The sequence below is a fragment of the Manis javanica genome, chromosome X, assembly GCF_040802235.1.
Source record: "Manis javanica isolate MJ-LG chromosome X, MJ_LKY, whole genome shotgun sequence".
NCBI classification, from domain to species: domain Eukaryota; kingdom Metazoa; phylum Chordata; class Mammalia; order Pholidota; family Manidae; genus Manis; species Manis javanica.
In genome coordinates, this window is record NC_133174.1 from 92,113,298 (window position 1) to 92,132,264 (window position 18,967).

The window sequence follows — 18,967 nt, forward strand, 5'->3', positions numbered from 1 at the left end:
CATATTTGTCTTTCTCTGATTTATTTTACTTACCATAATGCCTCAAGGTCCATCCATGCTGTTGCAAATGGTATGATTTCCTTATTTTTATGGCTGAATAATGTTCCATTGTATGTGTGTGTGTATAAATTTCTTTATCCATTCATCCATTGATGGACACTTCAGTTTTGCCTAAGTTTTGTTCAATGTCTTGGCCATTTAAAATAATGCTGCTATGAATATGGTAGTACAGATATCTTTTTGAGTTGGTGTTTTGTAAGAATAGAAATAGGTTAGCATAAGCATAGCCATCTTAAAAGCCTAGAAGCCATTTTCTGAGTATGTGACTTAGAAAGAAAAACTGGAACTGGGTAAGGCCTTGAAAAACAAGCTAATCATGAACACCAGATGGTGGGCAGCTGTGGCCTTTAGTCAGCTAACCTTGGTCAGCTAATCCTACATACCAAGCTTATCGTGCAGAACCTCCCTGACAATTGAGGAGTGGTCTTATCTTGCTCCTGCCTAACCCCAGGATGTATGTCTTGCAAGAATAATGTGCAGCTGTGGAAAATTACTATGAGTTAAGTGTTTTGAAAATGCTATATAAACCCTTGGCTTTGAGTGCTCAGGGTCCTTATTGAGACCCGCTGCATCGGGCTGACTTGGACCTCAGCTAGCTAGCTGAATAAAGACTTTGTTTGAATTTACATCTCTATGCCTGTGTAGTTTGTTCTCTGGGGAAGCCTCGGAAGCCCGGACCCTAACATTTGGGGGCTCGTCCGGGATATGAGCGGCTTCCCTGAGAACAAAGGACAGCTGGAGGCAAGGTCTAATTGTCCGGACGGGGCAGTGTAATTCGAGGGTCGCCCCCTCGTGTCTGCATAAATCCATTATAAAGCGGGAGTCGCCATCCCGTGTATGGTCTCGGGTTAGTGGTCCCGAGTGAGGAAGTCCGGGCTGGTAGTCCCGGCCCCCAGGTTAGCGACCCTGGGTAAAAGCCCAGGTAACCAATCCTGGCCCTAGGGTCCGAGTGACTCGGCCTTAGGAAGGCAAATCCGATCGGCAGAAAACTGGCGCCCGAGGAGGAAAAGATCGAGCTCGTCACCCTGCGGCAGTCCGAGTGGATGCCCTTCAGGAGAATTGCGAGATTTTTTGAGGACCCTGAAAGTGGTGAGTGTGGTGCGCACCAGAGTGAGAGAAGGACCGGTCCGAACGAGTGCGATCAGATGTGGTGTGTGTGCTTGGTGTTATTAATTGTTTTACTGTGTTTTGGTTTTGGTTTATATATTTTTTTGCGCTTCTCATTTTAAGTTTCCTTGTTCTAAGGTTCTCCTGCTCTCTCCGTTCCTCCTTTCTGCCACTACATCATTCACCGTGGGCACGGGTCGGGCAATTAAGAGCCATTAGGGCGCCCGCCGCTAGAAGACTCCCGTGACAGGATAAGGGGGTCACAGCCGCGAATCCCAGATAAATTCGCGTCCCCCGTGGAAGGAAAACTGTGCAACGACAGGCACTCGTTCACAAGCACATACAACAGTCATTTTGTTTGAAGTGGCATCTTCATCCTTCGCCTTTGTCTCCCTCATATTCTTTTTCCTTCTTCTTTCTCACCATGGGACAGACTCAGACGACCCCCTAAGCGTGTAAATGAACATATCTTTTTACCTCCGGATGGTATTAATGAAATCGATTTAAAGACAAGCGCTTGTGAAAATTAAGTATTCTAAAACTTCCAGAAAACCTGATAAAAAGTGTTAAGCGTTAATGCTAATTTGAGTTTGCCTGAGGCGGGCATGTCCTTGTGGATATCAGCTGCCTAAATTTACCTGAGGTCATTTAAGTCATGTTATCTGCTAAATCTTTTAAGAATGAAATGCTCAAAAGCTTGGCTTTGTCTAATATTCAGTAAAGGTCTTGTAAGTTATCTAGAATAGTTGTTACGAATGAGTGAACTAAATAAGTGTGACAAGTGAACACCTTTTTAATTGTGTGTTACAGTGTGTATACCTACCTACTGCCTGAAAATCTTTGTAGTAACCTAAAACCTTAAAGTTTTGCTAAGTTAAGAAGATATACTCTATGAGAGATTGTGCTGTAAAGCTCATGGTTACAGAAATTATAAAATGTGTTCATAAATTTGTCAATCTAAAGAATGTTAGTTTAACAATTTACTATGGCCTGCTTCTCAGTGTTCACTGGAAATTAAAGTTTCTAATGGTTTTAAGTTTTAATTAAAACTACTTAAAGTAATAAAGAAAACATTTCTCTATGCTAAAAGATGTATGTTTTAATAAGAAAAAGTATAAAGAATGAAAAGTCTTCTGCATGCTAAAGAATGTGTTTTGTGATAAAGGAAAGTAACTTTGTTCTAAAGTACAGCTATTTATTTGAAGAGAGAAAACAGCGTGGTGCCTTTTGTTGTAGAAGATCCGCTCAGCCTGTTGCTTGGGGGGAGGGTCAGGATGTTTAGAGATAAGGTGAGATAAACCCAGTCAAGCCGCAGGCAAGCCCAGGCATAATTCTCACCGGCTTATGTGCTTGGGACCATGGGGCAAATGAAGAATAAATTACTATATTCTTACAGATATAGTCGTGCCTAGTGAAATTAAAGCAAGTGAGTCTTGATATCAAGTGCACAGCAAACTTAGAATCTTGTTTCCAGTTAAACAGTTTTCTTTAACTGTTAGTCTGCTCTTAATGTTGAAAGATCAAAGCGGTTTCTCATGCTTAAAGTCTCAGTGAGTTGCCAGAATATTAAAAAAAAAAAAAAAAATGAAATCATAATGTTAAAGGGACTAAAAGCTAAAGTTTGTTAACAACTGTATAACCTTTATTTGCCTTTGAAATATTTTGTTATTGAAAATGATTGCATGGCCTGAGAAATTGAATTATTTATTCCATATATTTTTATAAGTGGAAAAATCTCTAACCAACAAATGATTAAAGTTGTTACTGATTATTTGTTTTCTTAATTTATCCTAAGCATAATGGTAACAAAGCTTTTTTCAGCTGATTAAATGCACTTAGTTAACAAACCAAAATTTATTCTTAAAAATTAAACTGTGTAGAATCTGGACAAGATTATGTCTCTCCCAGAAAAACAGGTTTCACTGTAAAGGTTTAGATGGACGAACGTGTGACCACTTTTGAGAAAAGTTGTAATAGATTTTTTTGAGAACCACCAGGTCTTCTTGTTTAATTTATATGCTGTGGATATGTTTTTATGTTTTAAAAAATATGGAGGACTCTCCATATTTTTTTAATGCAAATGATCTTATAAGCTGCTATGCAAATTCTATTAAAAGCTCTATCTACTATTAAAGAGTAAAACATTCTTGAAGCTTTCAGGGAAGACCTGTAGACTTAAGCACTTTCTCTGCTTTTGTATCTGGTCTTAGACACTTATGCTGAGTTATGTTCTTATTATTTTCACTGTTTGTAAGCTATTGATTGTATATGATCTTTAAACCATCCAAATATCCAGCATACATTTCCATGTCACCACCACCCACTATTGACGCCATGAATGAAATGCTGGTTAGAAAGCCAAAGGTCATCATTTCTCAATCCCTAAATGAAGAGGTAAAATGCCTGATCTCTTTCATCTCAAAGCATATTTCTGGTCAGATTTGAATATCTGTGTGAAGGAAAGAGACATTTAAATTTGAGATTCTGCTTAAACTTTTAAGTTGAATTTGACTATAGCCATATTCATTCTTTGTATGTATCTCTAACAGGTCTTTTGTATGCCTGGTGATATTATACTCTGTCTTGAGTTTAGACAGTTCTTCCAGCTAAATGTGAATTCTTATTGTAGCTTTTTTTTCTCTTCCTGAAGATGAAAGCAGAGGAATCTACCATCTGCTACCATTCTCTCAAGAATGCTTGGTAACCTAGAATTATTTTGACTTTCTATATATTGTCTTTTAAAACTGACAGCAGCAGTCTCCCCTGCTGCCCCATCTTTTTAAGGTAGCTCGTTTACTGTGCTGGGTATATAGATAATAAATGTGTAATGATAGACATTTCTAAAAGAATTAAATGCAAAAAAGTGCTTTTACCTCTAGTTAACTCTGATATTTTCCAGAGGGCCCCTGGAACATGTCAGAAGATTTTTTTTCTCATTAGAGAAAGTATTTGACTAATTTGGCTTATTATATATATATATATATATATATATATATATATATATATATATATATATATATATTTACCAGGAAAGCACTGTCAAAGAAAATGATGCTAAACTTTGTTACTGAATGTTTTGTATTACAGAAATATCAGAATTTCCTTATGTCAACTGTTTTACAGTAAGCTCTCATCAGATCTTTAAGCATTGTCATTTGCAAGTCTTTTGTCATTTATAGTATTATCCCTAAACTGGTAAAGAACTAGATTTCAGCAGAACAGGTATTAGTTACATAAGATTACATAAACTAAAGAAAATGATTTTGTGTCTTTTTGTTTCAAATGTTGCTGATAAAGTGTTTTAACCTTGTTCTCTTAAACTGACAACAGTTTAGTAAATGACTATCTTTATGAGCAGAATTGAAACTTCCTTCTCTCTACCTGATCCCTCCAGAGTTTAAAAACTTTCAGTGACTGTTTTTGTATTCCATGGCAGTATGTTTATTTGCACGAGTTCAATAAGAATCTGCTTTCCTTGTGAGAAGACTACTTAAGAACACTGGTTATACTGCCAGGGCTTTGACTGGAATGTCATACCTGAGAGACATGTGCATGGACTCAGATGTGAACAACTTTAAGGAACTAAGATTGACTTTATAAAGCCAACAAAGCCCCTTAGAAGAACTGGCCTGGTACCTTGCTTACAGAGTTCCCAGCAGCCTTACCAGGTGAGTAAAGAAGGTCACTTCCTGGTAGGTGCAGAGACCTCGAGAAGAGAAGAATTCATCCAAATCTACAGGTACTGCAGGCAAAGCCTGATGGCAAGTCTAGCTTGGCTGTCTGGTCTCAAGAGGCCTTTAAAAGTTCAATCTGAAATTCCTTACAAAAAGTTCCAGCAAAGCATATTTAAAAGAGCCTGTGTAATCAATTGCTCTTCTTGCTGCACTTGTGCAAATGATCAAGCCAGCTGTTAATTATTTTCTTAACCTGGTTACTTCTAATAAAAATGAAGGTGATTTTAGAGAAAAGTATTGTTTCAATAATGGCAGCCTCCTTCCCGAATAAAAAATCCAACTCCAGATGTTGCTACATAACCTAATAACACAATTTGTTTTATCTTGCCTAGAAGCCACAAAACTGCAAATAGTAATAGAAATGAAACCCAGAATAGAAGCGCCAGCCTTCTGAGGCCCTCTCAACTGACCAGTGATAGAGACCTAGCTGCACCCTTTACTGCGCCCCCTTCTCAGCACGAAGCAGCCAGAGCGGTCATCGCCCCTTTTCCCTAGCAGCAGCTAGAGTCCCTATCTGTAGAAGAGAGAATGAGACAAAGACCAAGACTCACTTTATCCTCTGTAAGTAAGCAAAGAACCTTCATTGAGAGAGTTCCTAAAACTTACACCTCCCTCTGCAACAGGACAGAAGTAATCAGCACCACCCCAGCTTATTCTAACAAGTAGTAAGCCCGCCAGACCAGAGTCACTCCATGTGTTACCTTTATCAAAGAACGCATTAGCACCATGCAAATCATAGTGTTGAGACAGAACTATCAGAGTGTTAACCAAACAGATGACCCCTAATTTCATGATTGAAATAGATACAAGAAGAAGAGGGGAATGTAAGAATAGAAATAGGTTAGCATAAGCATAGCCATCTTAAAAGCCTAGAAGCCATTTTCTGAGTATGTGACTTAGAAAGAAAAACTGGAACTGGGTAAGGCCTTGAAAAACAAGCTAATCATGAACACCAGATGGTGGGCAGCTGTGGCCTTTAGTCAGCTAACCTTGGTCAGCTAATCCTACATACCAAGCTTATCGTGCAGAACCTCCCTGACAATTGAGGAGTGGTCTTATCTTGCTCCTGCCTAACCCCAGGATGTATGTCTTGCAAGAATAATGTGCAGCTGTGGAAAATTACTATGAGTTAAGTGTTTTGAAAATGCTATATAAACCCTTGGCTTTGAGCGCTCAGGGTCCTTATTGAGACCTGCTGCATCGGGCTGACTTGGACCTCAGCTAGCTAGCTGAATAAAGACTTTGCTTGAATTTACATCTCTATGCCTGTGTAGTTTGTTCTCTGGGGAAGCCTCGGAAGCCCGGACCCTAACAGTTTTCCCAAAACTCTAGCCTATTGCCCCCTCCTGTATTTTGTTTTTAATATCACAATTTGCCCCCTCTCTTATACTATGTATTCATTATCAAATTATTGTAGCTATATTTATTTTTTAATACTTTTGCCCTTTAACCTTTTTACTAGAGTTAAGTGGTTAACACAATACCATATTATGTATTAGAATATTCTGAATATGACTATATATTCACCTGTACCAGTGTGTTTTATATGCTCATATTACTTATTAGTATCTTTTAATTTCAGCCTGAAGAATTCTTCATCACATTTCTTGTAATGTAGGTCTAGGGTGATGAACTCTGTAAGTTCGGGCAGAGGAAATCCCGGGATGAAATACCTCTAAAAACCAAAATCAGTCAAAGGGAGAAATAAAGTTTAAAACCCATTTATTGCTTACAAACTGCAGTCCGCGCTCTTCTCTTTCCTGCTCCAACGGAAGCAAAACTGGCCCTCCTTCTCACCTCTCAGGTACAGATAAGTACTCCGTTGCCCAGGTAATTACCCACTGATATGGAGACAAACTTCTCTGTGCCTCTGAGGATATGCAAACGCAATAAACCATACTTTTTTCCACCTCTGAACACCTATTGATATGCAGATATACTAAAGCCAGGCAAGATATTCTGGAAATATTACAATTTTACCCACAAACTCCCTCAGCTTTTGTTTGTCTGGGAAAGTCCTTATCTCTCCTTCATTCCTGAGGGATAACTGCCAGATAAAGTATTCTTAGTTGGAAGGCTTTTTCCTAGGTTTATTGTCATCCTACTCTCTCTTGGCCTACAAAATTTGGGCTGAGAAATCCACTGGTGGCCTTATGGGGGTTCCCTTGTATGTGAGGGACTGTTTTCTTTTGCTGCTTTAAAAACTCTGTTTGGTTTTAGGTAATTTTATTATAATGTGTCCTGGAGATGATCATTTCAGGTTGAAATTTTGAGGTGATCCATTAGCTTCATGAACTCAGATGTCTAGATCTCTCCGCAGATTTGTGAAGTTCTCAGCCATTATTTATTAACATACACTTTCTGCCCCCTTATCCCTCTCTGCTTCTGGGACTCTAATAATTCACAGATTATTTCTCTTGATGACATCCTATAGTTCAGGTAGGCTTTCTTCACTCTTTTTCATTCTTTTTTCTTTGCTCACTTCTGATTGGATAATTTCAAAGATTCTATAATTATACTTAGCAGATTATTCTGTTTGATCCATTCTGACTTTAATGCTATTGCATTTTTAATGTAATTCATTGTATTCTTCAGCTTCTGAATTTCTATGATTGTTTCTTATGTGATTTCTACTTCTTTGTTAAACTTCTCATTCTTCTGTGTATTGTTTTTATAAATTTGTTTGTCTTTCTGTGTTCTCTTGAAGTTCATTGAGACTCCTTAAAACAGCTATTTTGAATTTTTTATCTGGTAAATTGCAGATCTCCATGTCTTTGGGGTAAGTTACTAGAAAACTATTGACCTTTGGTGGTATCATGTTTCCTTGATTTTTCACATTCCTGGAAGTCCTGCACTGCTGTCTTTGAAGTAGTTCTCACTTCCTTCACTCGCTCCTGCAGTGACTTCAGGAGAGAAATACCTTCTGTCAGCTATCCTAGGGATTCTGAGACCTTCTAAAGATGTGCCCACTCTACACCTCTTGCTCCCTCTTGTGGAAGAATTCTTAAGCTTATATACCTTCCCTTGGTCTTGCAAAGCATCAGGCCATATACTAACAGCCTGCCTTTTGCTTTCAAGGATGGTTCTAAATGTTCAAGTTGGAGGTCTCTCTCAGGCCCACAGATTTGCTCTGGCTTTCTGCACATGCCCCCTAGCTGTCCGGAAAAGCTCAATCTCACTGTCAATAGGGGCTTGCTCAGGGAGCCAGCCAAGGTTTGGGGGGGGCGGAGCATGACTATGAGGTGCATGGAGCTATGGGCATGCCTGTGGACCTGTGGGCCAGTCAGGGTAATCTCGGGTGAGTGGTCCCTAATGGCTTGTGGAAAATTCCTGACACAGTTATTAGGATCCATGTTTCTTTGATATTCCATTCTTAGCCCTGGATGTTATTCTTCCAGCTCATCACTGACCTCAAGTTGTGAAACTCACACCTCGGTACTCTGGGTGGGCCAAAAGAGAAATGGGCCTTGTTGGTAGGTCCTGCATAGCTGGGGAAACTGGGTGCTTATGTACATTTTCTCATTTTCCCCTGTGGGAGGATTCACAGGCTGACCAGTGCTCTCTTGGTACTGAACTATTCTACCTGCAGGTACGGGTAATACAAGTAAAGTTATATTGTTCATCTTACTCTCTCCAGTGTATCCAATCTTGGATTTTTTTTTGTTGTTCAAGTGGTGTGCTAGAACTTCTCTTCTAGACTTCTACACTTTCACAAAGGCTCTTTTTTCCATGGGTGATTTTCCAAGTTATGTTCTCTAGGGATTCCCAGACTGCAGTTAAGAGGGGCTAGACTCATTCCACAGGCCACAGTTTGGACTGAGATTTGTATGCCTATTATCTGACTTACAGATGGGTAAGACTCCTTCTGAGTCCCTTGGAGGATGGTGCTAGTAACTGAACCAAAGCTAAATGGGGGCTGTAGCTGAGTCTTCAGGGTTACAGAGCTGTTTCTGGGTCTAGAGTTGTTTCTGTCTATAGCTGGGTCTGTAGTAGGCAAGTCAGCAGCTTGTCTTCTCAAAATGGTTCTCTGCATTCTTAGACTGTATCAGGGTTTCACAATTTCTTACTTAGAACCCAGAGCTCCCACAAAGGCACTTTTGTCTCTAGATGGGTGCTAAATTGATGTTGAGAGCAGTATATGAGTAAAGGGCATCTTACATGGCCTTCTTGCTGATGTCATTTCCCATTGGTCTATTTGACTATCATTGCACAAATACCACACTGTCATAATTACTGTAGCATTATAATACAAGTCTTCATATCTGATAGTGTAAGCCCTCCAGCTTTGTTGTTGTTTAAAGTTGCTTTGGCTCTTCCAGGACCTCTGCATTTCCATATAAATTTTAGAACCATCTTGATTTACACAACAAAACTTGTTGGCACTTCTGTTGAGATTGTATTGAATCTATATATCAATCTGGGTAAAATTAACACATTAAAAATAATGAGTTTTCTAACCCATAAACATAATATATCAATCTATTTATTTGAACTTTTTTAAATTTCAGCAATATTTTATAATTTTCTGTCTGCTGCAACTTTTAAATAACATTCTTTTATTTCTATTCTGTTTTCATTTTCTTTAACTAAAAAAAGAAAAAAATACACGACTGCATCTACTTGGCTTTCCTATTAGACATGGATTTCCCTTAAATATTGTATTCCTTCTCTATCTCCATTTTCCCCCACACCTAAATACAATGAGACATCATATGATGGCTAATAGTAGGTTGAGGGAGGTAGAATTGAAATCATTGTACCCATATTATTACAAATGACTAAAATTCTCACCAAAATCTTAAGATAGAATCTGATAGCTTAAGATAGGTAAGATAGCTTTTTTATTCTACCATTTACTGTTGACATCAGATTCCATAACTCTTTCTTTAATACGCTTATATCAGGAGAATACATTTTAGCAAAAGCACTTTGGTTATCAGTTATCTCTCTGCAATTACCATTTAAGCAACAACTTTAATGCTTTTATCACCTATAAAAGAAAAACCCCTGGTAGAGTATTTAAGGAGGTGGTAGACTAGGAGAGGCTTTTTCTTAGCAAAATTTTGATCTAAGGGTCTAAAGCCTGATGGTATACCCTTTTGTGTTTTATTCATATTCACAAAATTAACTCCCACTCTAGAGGTTAATTCTTCTTGCATCTTTAATTCTGTTCAAGAATCTCATCAGGAAATTTTTAGGACCCTCATTTCTGAAAAATTATTCAGACTAAACCCTGGTTCTTCTGAGAGTTCTTTGAAACCTTGTTTTTCTAAAAGCTTATCTTCTAGTTTAATGCTCCTTGGTGTTCATCAAGTGCTTATATTTACTTAATTTTATTTGAACTTTGTAACTCTGTAAGACGGATAGCATTTACACACAGAGAGGCACCACATAATTTCTGCTGTCTTTCCTCTAACTTTATATATTTCAGGTCACCTTGGAAAAATTCCCAACATTACCTATATAGGAATTGATTTTCAAGATTAGCATAACACCCAAATGGCATCCTAATTTTCCAGTTCAGGTCTTCACATTATTTAGTTTTCATTGCTCATATGGTCAGTATCTACTACAGTTCCTAGCCCATCATTTCTATTGATTTGCCTCTGCTTGCTCCAGCTGAAAAGGCTCCCTGAACAGAAAGCTTGCAGAGAATGCTGAGATAAGGGTTATGTCTATAAGTATATTTTGCATTTGAAAACCCTAGGCAAATAGCCATGCAGATCATTTTAGTTTCTCCATATTTAGATAGGTGTTATGGCCTGCCTATCTGACCAGCTTATCTCCAAGAACTTTATGGGATGATAAGGACAAGAATATAGTGACAAGATGGCTGAAATGTACTTATTTATACCATCTACATGTTGGTCCTAATTCTGCCCTCTGAAAAGGCAGAGAATAAGTTCAGTTTCTCTTCTACATGGTAGCTCTTTAAAAATTTTAAGGCAGCTGTGGCTCCCTTTTCTTATATTCCCCAAGCCTTCTCTTTTTCCAAACCAGTATGAACAACTAGACATGTACTGTGTTGGTCATCCTTCACAGCATGCCATCTAGTTCATTGATATTTTATCTAATGTTACCTACATTATTAATACAGTCTCAAGCACCATGTTTGATAGGCATCTTGGTTCATACAGTAGATTTATACAGCAATAAAATGTATGGATTACAGTTTCTTGAGTCAGAATGGATGAATCTCACAAATACAATGTTGAGTGAAAGAAACCAGAAACAGAAGAACATATACTGTTTGATTTCCTGTATATAACAATTCAAAAAAACAGAAAAACTAAAGCGTTAATGTTCAAGGATACATGCTTAGGTGGTAAAGCTATGAAGAAAGATGAGGACATGATTCTCATAAAAATCAGGTTAATGGTTACCTCTGTGGAAAAGGGGGACCCTGGGGTGCTGGTTACCAGGCTGATTCTCTGAAAACCTCTTGAGATACATATTTCTGTGGGCTCACTTTTCTGTAGTGTATTTCTTTACAACAGAAAAGGTTTTTCAAAAAAGGACAGTGTTTTTCTGCTTTCAGTTTCTCGAATATTGTTGGGGACGGCCTTTGTCTTCTCACATGTCTGAAGGCAGAATGGGAAAGCACCTTCCCCCATGTCTGAAAGCAGCATGGGAAAGCACCAGCTTGAGAACAACCGGTGCAGTCCTTGGAAGTTATCTGCCCACAAAAACATATCTTGTCCTCAAAGACGAGCCAAGACACCTCACTCTGAAAATAAGGAGACCTTGAGGACATGTGAAAACACCGCCCCTGCTTACTAGGCAGTTTCTAAGAAAATCAACAAGGTGCTCTGGCCTGCCCCCCCTGAGAAGAGAAAGATGAGTATAGCGCTTGGCTGAGATCCGAGAAAGACAGTATAAAAATAAAGGTGCTGCGCCACATCGGGGCTGCAGCCATTGTCTATCTGTCTGTGGTGTCTGTGTTTTTTGTTCTCTCATGTCACCCAAAGAAAACGTGCGGAACGCTACATCTGGCGCCCAACGTGGGGCTCGAGTGGACGACCCCACTGTGAGGCAGGACCTCACAACCCTGAAGAAATTGGAGAGGGGATGCCAGGGGTGACTTGAGACCCAGAAGGGGACCAACATCGGGTAAGCCGACAACCGCGATAGTTGGACTTCTGGAAGAAATAAGGAGTACTAGTGGGGAACTCTCCCTCTTTAAAGAGGGAGTATCAACAGCTCATACAGGGACTTCTGTATTCTCTTGGCTTAACTGCCAAAGATAAGCTGTTGAAAGATTTATTTACCAGGGTCCGGAAGCATTGCTTTTGGTTTCACTTTCAGTCAGAGGTGCAATTAAATAATGAAGCATGGCGTAAAGTTGTTAAAACTCTTCGCCAGGCTCATCAACAGGGGGACACAATGCCTGCTACTTTGTGGTCCCTTTGTGCCTCTATTTCTCAAGCTTTGCAGCTGTTAGAAACGGACTCTGAGAGAGATGCTCGCTCTGCTGTCTCTGATAAACGTAGTCCTTATATGAAGATGTTCCAGAGGTTTTGAGTTTGCCACCTCCCCCTGACGAGGGTGGGGCTGAGTCTGATCTGGAAGACAATATATTGATGGAGTTTAGAGAAATTGACAGTAGCTACCAGTCCCCCCAAGCTTTCACCCTCTGCTCCGCTGCTTTCTGCCTTTCCCACTTTTCTCCCACCTCCACCGCCGCTGCCAGCTGCTGGACGCTCCTTTACTGTTCCCAAAGGACCTGGTCCTGGTGCTTGTGATGAAGTTCTGTCTTCCCAATCACTAGATGAGAGATCCCTTCTAACATCCAATTCCCTCAAGGAGGACTTGAGGCAAATTATCTCCCAGGAACATATAAGGTCCTGAAAGAGTTAAAACAAGCTGTCCAAAATTATGGCCTTCAATCTTTTGTATTAGGCCTACTTAAGACTGTTTCTGCAGAAAATTTGTTGCTACCCTTAGATTGGGAAAATATCTGTAAAACTGTTTTAGAAGGTTCACAATGGTTCAGTTAAAAAGCTGGTGGTATGAAGAAGCTACCTCACAAGCTAGGAGGAATGCCACTCGGCAACCTCCTGGTCCGGTGGAGTCTGAACTCACCGGGACAGTGCCTCATGCCTCCTTGGAAGCTCAAGCTAGACTTAGTGATTTGGCCTTAACCCAAGTGAAGTCCATAGTGTTAAAATCATAGATGAAAATTGAAATCTCAGGAAAAGATAGCCTCTTCATTCACAAAAACCACCCAAGGTCCTTTGGAACCATATACTGATTTTTTATCTCATTTAAAGGATGCTGTTTTCCGCAGCTTAGGAGATAGTCCTGCAGCTAACACGCTTCTTCAAGTACTGGCATTTGAAAATGCAAACCCAGAGTGCCAGAAAGTGCTTTGTCCGTTAAAAGTTAGCGGCACTCCAGTTGATGAATTTATAAGAGCCTGTGCTGGCATAGGCAGAGTTGCTTATCAAGCTGAAATTCTTGCTGCTGCACTTCAAAAAAGTACTCCTAAAACTAACTTGTTTTAATAGTGGAAAAAGTGGACAAATAAGAGAATGCAAAACAGAAAATATAATTTCTTACAAAAAGCATCTAAGGTAATGTAAATAGAGCCTGTAAAATAATCAAGCTACACCCTCAAACCAACATGTAAATAGCTCTATTCTATTAACTCCTTTCCTTAGAGGCAGTTGTCCTAGAGCTAGGCATTTACTTGTCTGCAGCCCCAAGAAAGGGAAACAAGCTTTTGTAATCCGAATCAAGACTCTAGCAGTGAGAGGTCGCACAGTCCCTGCACTTATCAGACAGGCCGGGGGCTCTCAAAGAATGACTAATGCTCAGGCAGAAAAAACTAGGAAAACTAACTGAGCGTAATTCAATCCCTAAACTCTAAGAAGGAAGTGTCTTATCTTCTGCACACAAACCTGGCCTCAATACAAACACTCTGATTAGAGAGGCTTGGCCCCTTAAAGAAGTATACAATATAATGTTATGTAGCTAAATATATTTTGCCACAAGGAAAATAGTCATAAGTCCCATGAACTACTACAATACAGAACTAGTTTTCTAAATTCTTTTAGTGAAAATCTATTCTACTTTCTGGGTTCATCATTATCTTTGAAAATTGGGAAGTTTTAAATTAGAGTCCCTGAGATAGAAGAAATTTATCTTTTACAATACAGCCTGGCTATAAATAACTCATGCTAGAATTGTACATGCATTTTATTTCCAGCTCCCTGGACTGGGGCTGTCTAAACCTTAACCCAGTAATGTAAACTGCTCGCCCTTAGAGTGTAATATTGAAAACTGAAGTACTTTGATCAAGTAAGCTAAAAAGAAAGAAGACAATTGAATATTAGTAACTCAAATCTTTATGTCAGTTTCTCTGTGTATATGTTTTTATATGAAAAGTGTTGCTAACTGAAGTCATTATGTCTCAGTCTGTATGTTTGTGTGTCTAAGTGTGTAAATAAAAAATATTTTCTACCTCAGGATGGTATTAATAAAAATTGATTTAAAAATAAGCGCTTGTGAAAATTGAGCATTCTAAAACTTCCAGAAAATCTAATAAAAAATATTAAGCATTAATGCTAATTTAAGCTTAACTGAAATGGACATGCCCTTATAGTTATCAGGTGCCAAAGTTTACTTAAAGTCATTTAAGTTGATGTTACCTGTTAAACATTTCAAGAAGATGCTTAAAGAAAAGCTTGACTTTGATGTGTAGTAAAAGTTTTGTAAGTAATCTAGCATGGTTGCTAAAAATAAGGAAACAAGTGTAGCAAATGAACATCTTAATAATAATACTGTATTAATGTATAACGGTGTATATATCTGCAAACAGCCTGAGAATTTTTGTGGTAACCAAAATTCTTGAAGTTTTGCTAAGTTATATAGACATATTTTGTATTTAATGAGAAATTGTCCTGTAAGGCAATTGCCAAAAATGATAAAATATGTTCATAAATGTATCAATCTGAAGAATGCTGGTGTAACAGTTTACAATAGTCTATTTTTCAGTGTTCACTGAAGGTTAAGGTACCAAATAGTTCTAAGTGCTAATTAAACTGACTTAATATAATAAGGAAAACATTTCTGTATGCTAAGAATGTATGTTTTAATAAGAAAAGGTATAAAGAATAGAAATGCATTGTGTTGAAAGTAAAAGAAGATAACAATTCAAAAGTACAGCTATTTGTTCAAGAAAAAAACACTGAAAAGTTGTAAAAGGTTTATGAAAGATTGACATAATCATGCTATGTGAAATTAAAGCAAAGAAATATTGATATCACGTACATAGCAAGACTAGAATTTTTGTTTGTTAAAAGAACAAAAGTCTATTAGACTACCTTTAATGTTGAAAGATTGTAGAAAGTTTTCTAATTAGTTATTAAAATAGTTTCTTATGCTTAAAGACTTAATGAATTGTCTGTGTATTTAAGAAAATAAGATTAATTTTAAAAAGACTAAGCTTAGTGTTGTTAACTATGTAAAGCTCTGTATTTGCTTTTAAACCTTTTTATTATTATTCTAGTTAAATAACAAGTGTTATTTAATAACTATAATTCTATTTAGGCAAGTGCCTTAAAAACTTTTGACAACTTCCCAAGACAAAATTTAAAAAAGTATTTTTACCTCTAGTTAACTCTGATATTTTCCAGAGGGCCCCTGGAACATGTCAGAGAAATTCCTTCTCCTCATCAAGGAAAATATTTGACTAATTTGGCTTATTTACCTGATATATACTTACCTGGAAAGGGCTATCAAAAGGAATAATGTTAAATTTTATTACTGAGTGTTTTATGTTACAGAAATATCCAAACTTCCATATATCAACTATTTTACAGTAAGTTCTCATCAGATCTTTAACCATTGTCATTTGTGAATCTTTTCTTGTTTATAATCACTGTTTAATTACTCCTAAGCTACTAAAGAACTAGATTTCAGCAGAATAGGTATTAGTTACCTAAAATTAAGTAAACTAAAGAAAAATGATTATGTAGCTTCTTGTTTCAAGGGTTGCTGATAAAATGTTTTAAGCTTTTTCTCTTAAGCTGACTGACAACGCTCCAGTTTACCTCTCCTCTGTGTTACATACATTTTTTCAGCTATATAACATCACTCATAAAACAGGCATTTCATACAATTCTACAGGCCAAGCTCTCATTGACTATTGTCATTTTACTCTTAAACATTATTTATTAATACAAAGAGGGGGGATTACTTCCCGATATGACAAAATTAATTGCAAATTGACGATCAATGCATGCTTTACATATCCTTAATTTTGATCTTTTAAAAGGTGACGGACGATCAGCAGTGGAAATACATTTTTCTGATAATATTTCCTTTTCTGAAACCACAACAGTTCCTGTGTGGTAATCTCCAATAGGTTCTTCACTATGGCATAAAAGTCATATCAAGGTGTGGGGCAAAGAGTTTGCTGTGTTGTTACAGAGGATCAACGCTTGATCTAGCTACCCAGAGAATGAATTCAGATACAATATAAAGAAGAACTTCCAACATCAACATCCTCTAGAAGAATCATTCCAGAAGGTGACCATCAAAAAACCTCAACAAAAGTCTGCACATCAGACATGGAAAACTGAAGCCCAACTAAATAATAGTATCTTTGTTTTTATTTCCAATAATGGCACTTACATATGTACATACTACACAAGCTTGCATTATAACAGCAAGTGTAAGCAACCCTCCTTATTTAAGCCGTGGTGTAGCTCTGTATTGCTTATCTACTTGCTCCACTCCTATAGGCCCTATAGTATGGAAAAAGAATGGTGAAGAAATATAGAGACAAATGATGGAGGAAAACTTGGATGGAATGATATTCTGTTAGAGATGGTGATCATTGTGGTATTTATAAAGCAGTTTTGTCCAGAGAAGATATTGGCAATTACACCTGTGAAAAGTTTCAAAAAAGAACTCCTATCATAGAGTAATTATGTGTATATTTAAATATATCACTCATGCCAGAAAATAATTTTTCCTCACCTAATTTGTGGTTACAACAACTCGCAAGTAAGGGTTGCACATGTCATCTTTTTGTGTAGCAAGAGAGTCCTCTATCAGTGAACTGCTGAAGAAGAATTTAATAGGCACAAGACTTCCTCTTACAGTGTTCACTAACATATCAGGCATAAACATCACTCTTCCCCCTGAAGTGCTTGCTCCTGATGCCCAATTAAATTTACCTGTTAGTATTACTATAATTACTGATTGTATTAATTGTACTCATGTACCCTCTTACTGTGATTCTACAATCAATGTAAAATGGTCTTCTAGATATAGACTTCTGAATGGTTGGGTATTTTTGTGTGATAATGAAACATATCAAGCCCTCTCTCCACACTATCAAGGTGTTTGTGGTGTGGGATGCATTCTTCCTGCCATAATAAATCATCCAAGATATAAGCCCAATAGACTTCTCCGAGCTCTGCCATCTGATTGTGATGAAAACTTGAAACTTTCAGATCCTGCCGCTATTGCAGTTGCAGCTGCGTTCCTCCTGCAGGTTCCTGGACTTGTCGTTAGAATGTTAAAGGAGATATCTAAGCTGGCCTGCGCATATAGTAAAACAACAAATTTGACTGCTTCTATATTATCTGAACTCAACCAAGAACTGGGAGAAGTGCGAGTTGCGGTACTTCAGAATCACGCTACTATAGATTGTCTGCTGTTAATAGAACATGAAAAATGTAAGCAGTTTCCAAGAATGTGCTGTTTTAATTTGTCTGATTTTTCTCAAACTACCCAAAATCAATTAGATGATAGCCATCATATTGTCAATAAGTTTTTACAAATGCCTGAGCTATCTAACTGGTTTTCGTAATTTCATTAGATATAACTATTAATTGTAAGCCTGCCTTTGTTATGTATCTGTATTCCTATTCTGTTAATGTGTGTATGCAATTTAACTAGTAGTTTGTTAAAACCTATATATATATTCAAATTATGTCTGTCAACATGTTCGATCTCAGCCATGTAATATTTAAAGAAAGGAGGAGATGTAGGGGAAGGCCTTTGTCTTCTCACATGTCTGAAGGCAGAATGGGAAAGCACCTTCCCCCATGTCTGAAAGCAGCATAGGAAAGCACCAGCTTGAGAACAACCGGTGCAGTCCTTGGAAGTTATCCGCCCACAAAAACATATCTTGTCCTCAAAGACGAGCCAAGACACCTCACTCTGAAAATAGGGAGACCTTAAGGACGTGTGAAAACACCGCCCCTGCTTACCAGGCAGTTTCTAAGAAAATCAACAAGGTGCTCTGGCCTGCCCCCCCTGAGAAGAGAAAGATGAGAAAGATCTCACTTGGCTGAGATCCGAGAAAGACAGTATAAAAATAAAGGTGCTGCGCCACATCGGGGCTGCAGCCATTGTCTATCTGTCTGTGTTGTCTGTGTTTTTTGTTCTCTCATGTCACCCAAAGAAAACGTGCAGCAGGCTACAAATATCCTAGATAGAGATCCAACAGTCTCATCTGTAAGTTCTTTAGGGTCTTAGGGTCCAGCCAGGTGAAGGGAAATTACTCTTGATGTTTCAAACAGGGAATTTAATAAAAAGAATTAATTAGAAAGATTTTGAAAAGAATGATAGAACAAAAGGAAGAAGGGATGATACCTGGAGATCAGAAATTAATATTCCTGGAGCAAAGCTCACAAGCTTGTACCTACTACTGCCCTGATAGAGACATTATTACTATCAAATCTAAGTTAGTCAAAGTAGTATCACCTTAACCAGGGCTAGAAACTGTACTTTTGGTGCCACTGTAACTCTTGTCAGCAACTGCTACCTTTGAGAGCCCAAAGTAGGAAGCATCTCTCTTCCTCCTGCCTTCTGATTTGCCAGTGGCTCCACCTGGCAGACTGTAAGAGCAAACTAAGTTGACAAGAGAGCCTGGAAAATGTACAGAGCAAAATATAGAATGATAAGAGTAAAGCTGAGGGGCATGGGTAATGGGTTGAAGGACCAGACACAGGTGCCTAAAATTTAATTTTTACAGATTGTTGAGATGTTGTCTGAAGAGTTGCTTAACTCATCACCCTTTCCAGACCAATCAATAATAATTTTCTAAC

The 18,967-nt window shown here is 38.1% G+C and overlaps 1 long non-coding RNA gene across 2 annotated transcripts; it reads left to right on the top strand.

Annotated features, from left to right (window-relative positions):
- The first annotated feature begins 261 nt into the window (after positions 1 to 261).
- On the top strand, positions 262 to 18,277 carry LOC108408074 (uncharacterized). Of its 2 annotated transcripts, XR_012127328.1 has the most exons (4): positions 262 to 1,149; positions 4,255 to 4,289; positions 5,234 to 12,011; positions 16,246 to 18,277. It is a non-coding gene; the product is annotated as an uncharacterized lncRNA (long non-coding RNA). The 2 variants fall into 2 exon arrangements; XR_005059356.2 differs by lacking the exons at positions 262 to 1,149; positions 4,255 to 4,289 and having other exon boundaries at positions 4,303 to 12,011.
- The last annotated feature ends 690 nt before the right edge of the window (positions 18,278 to 18,967 follow it).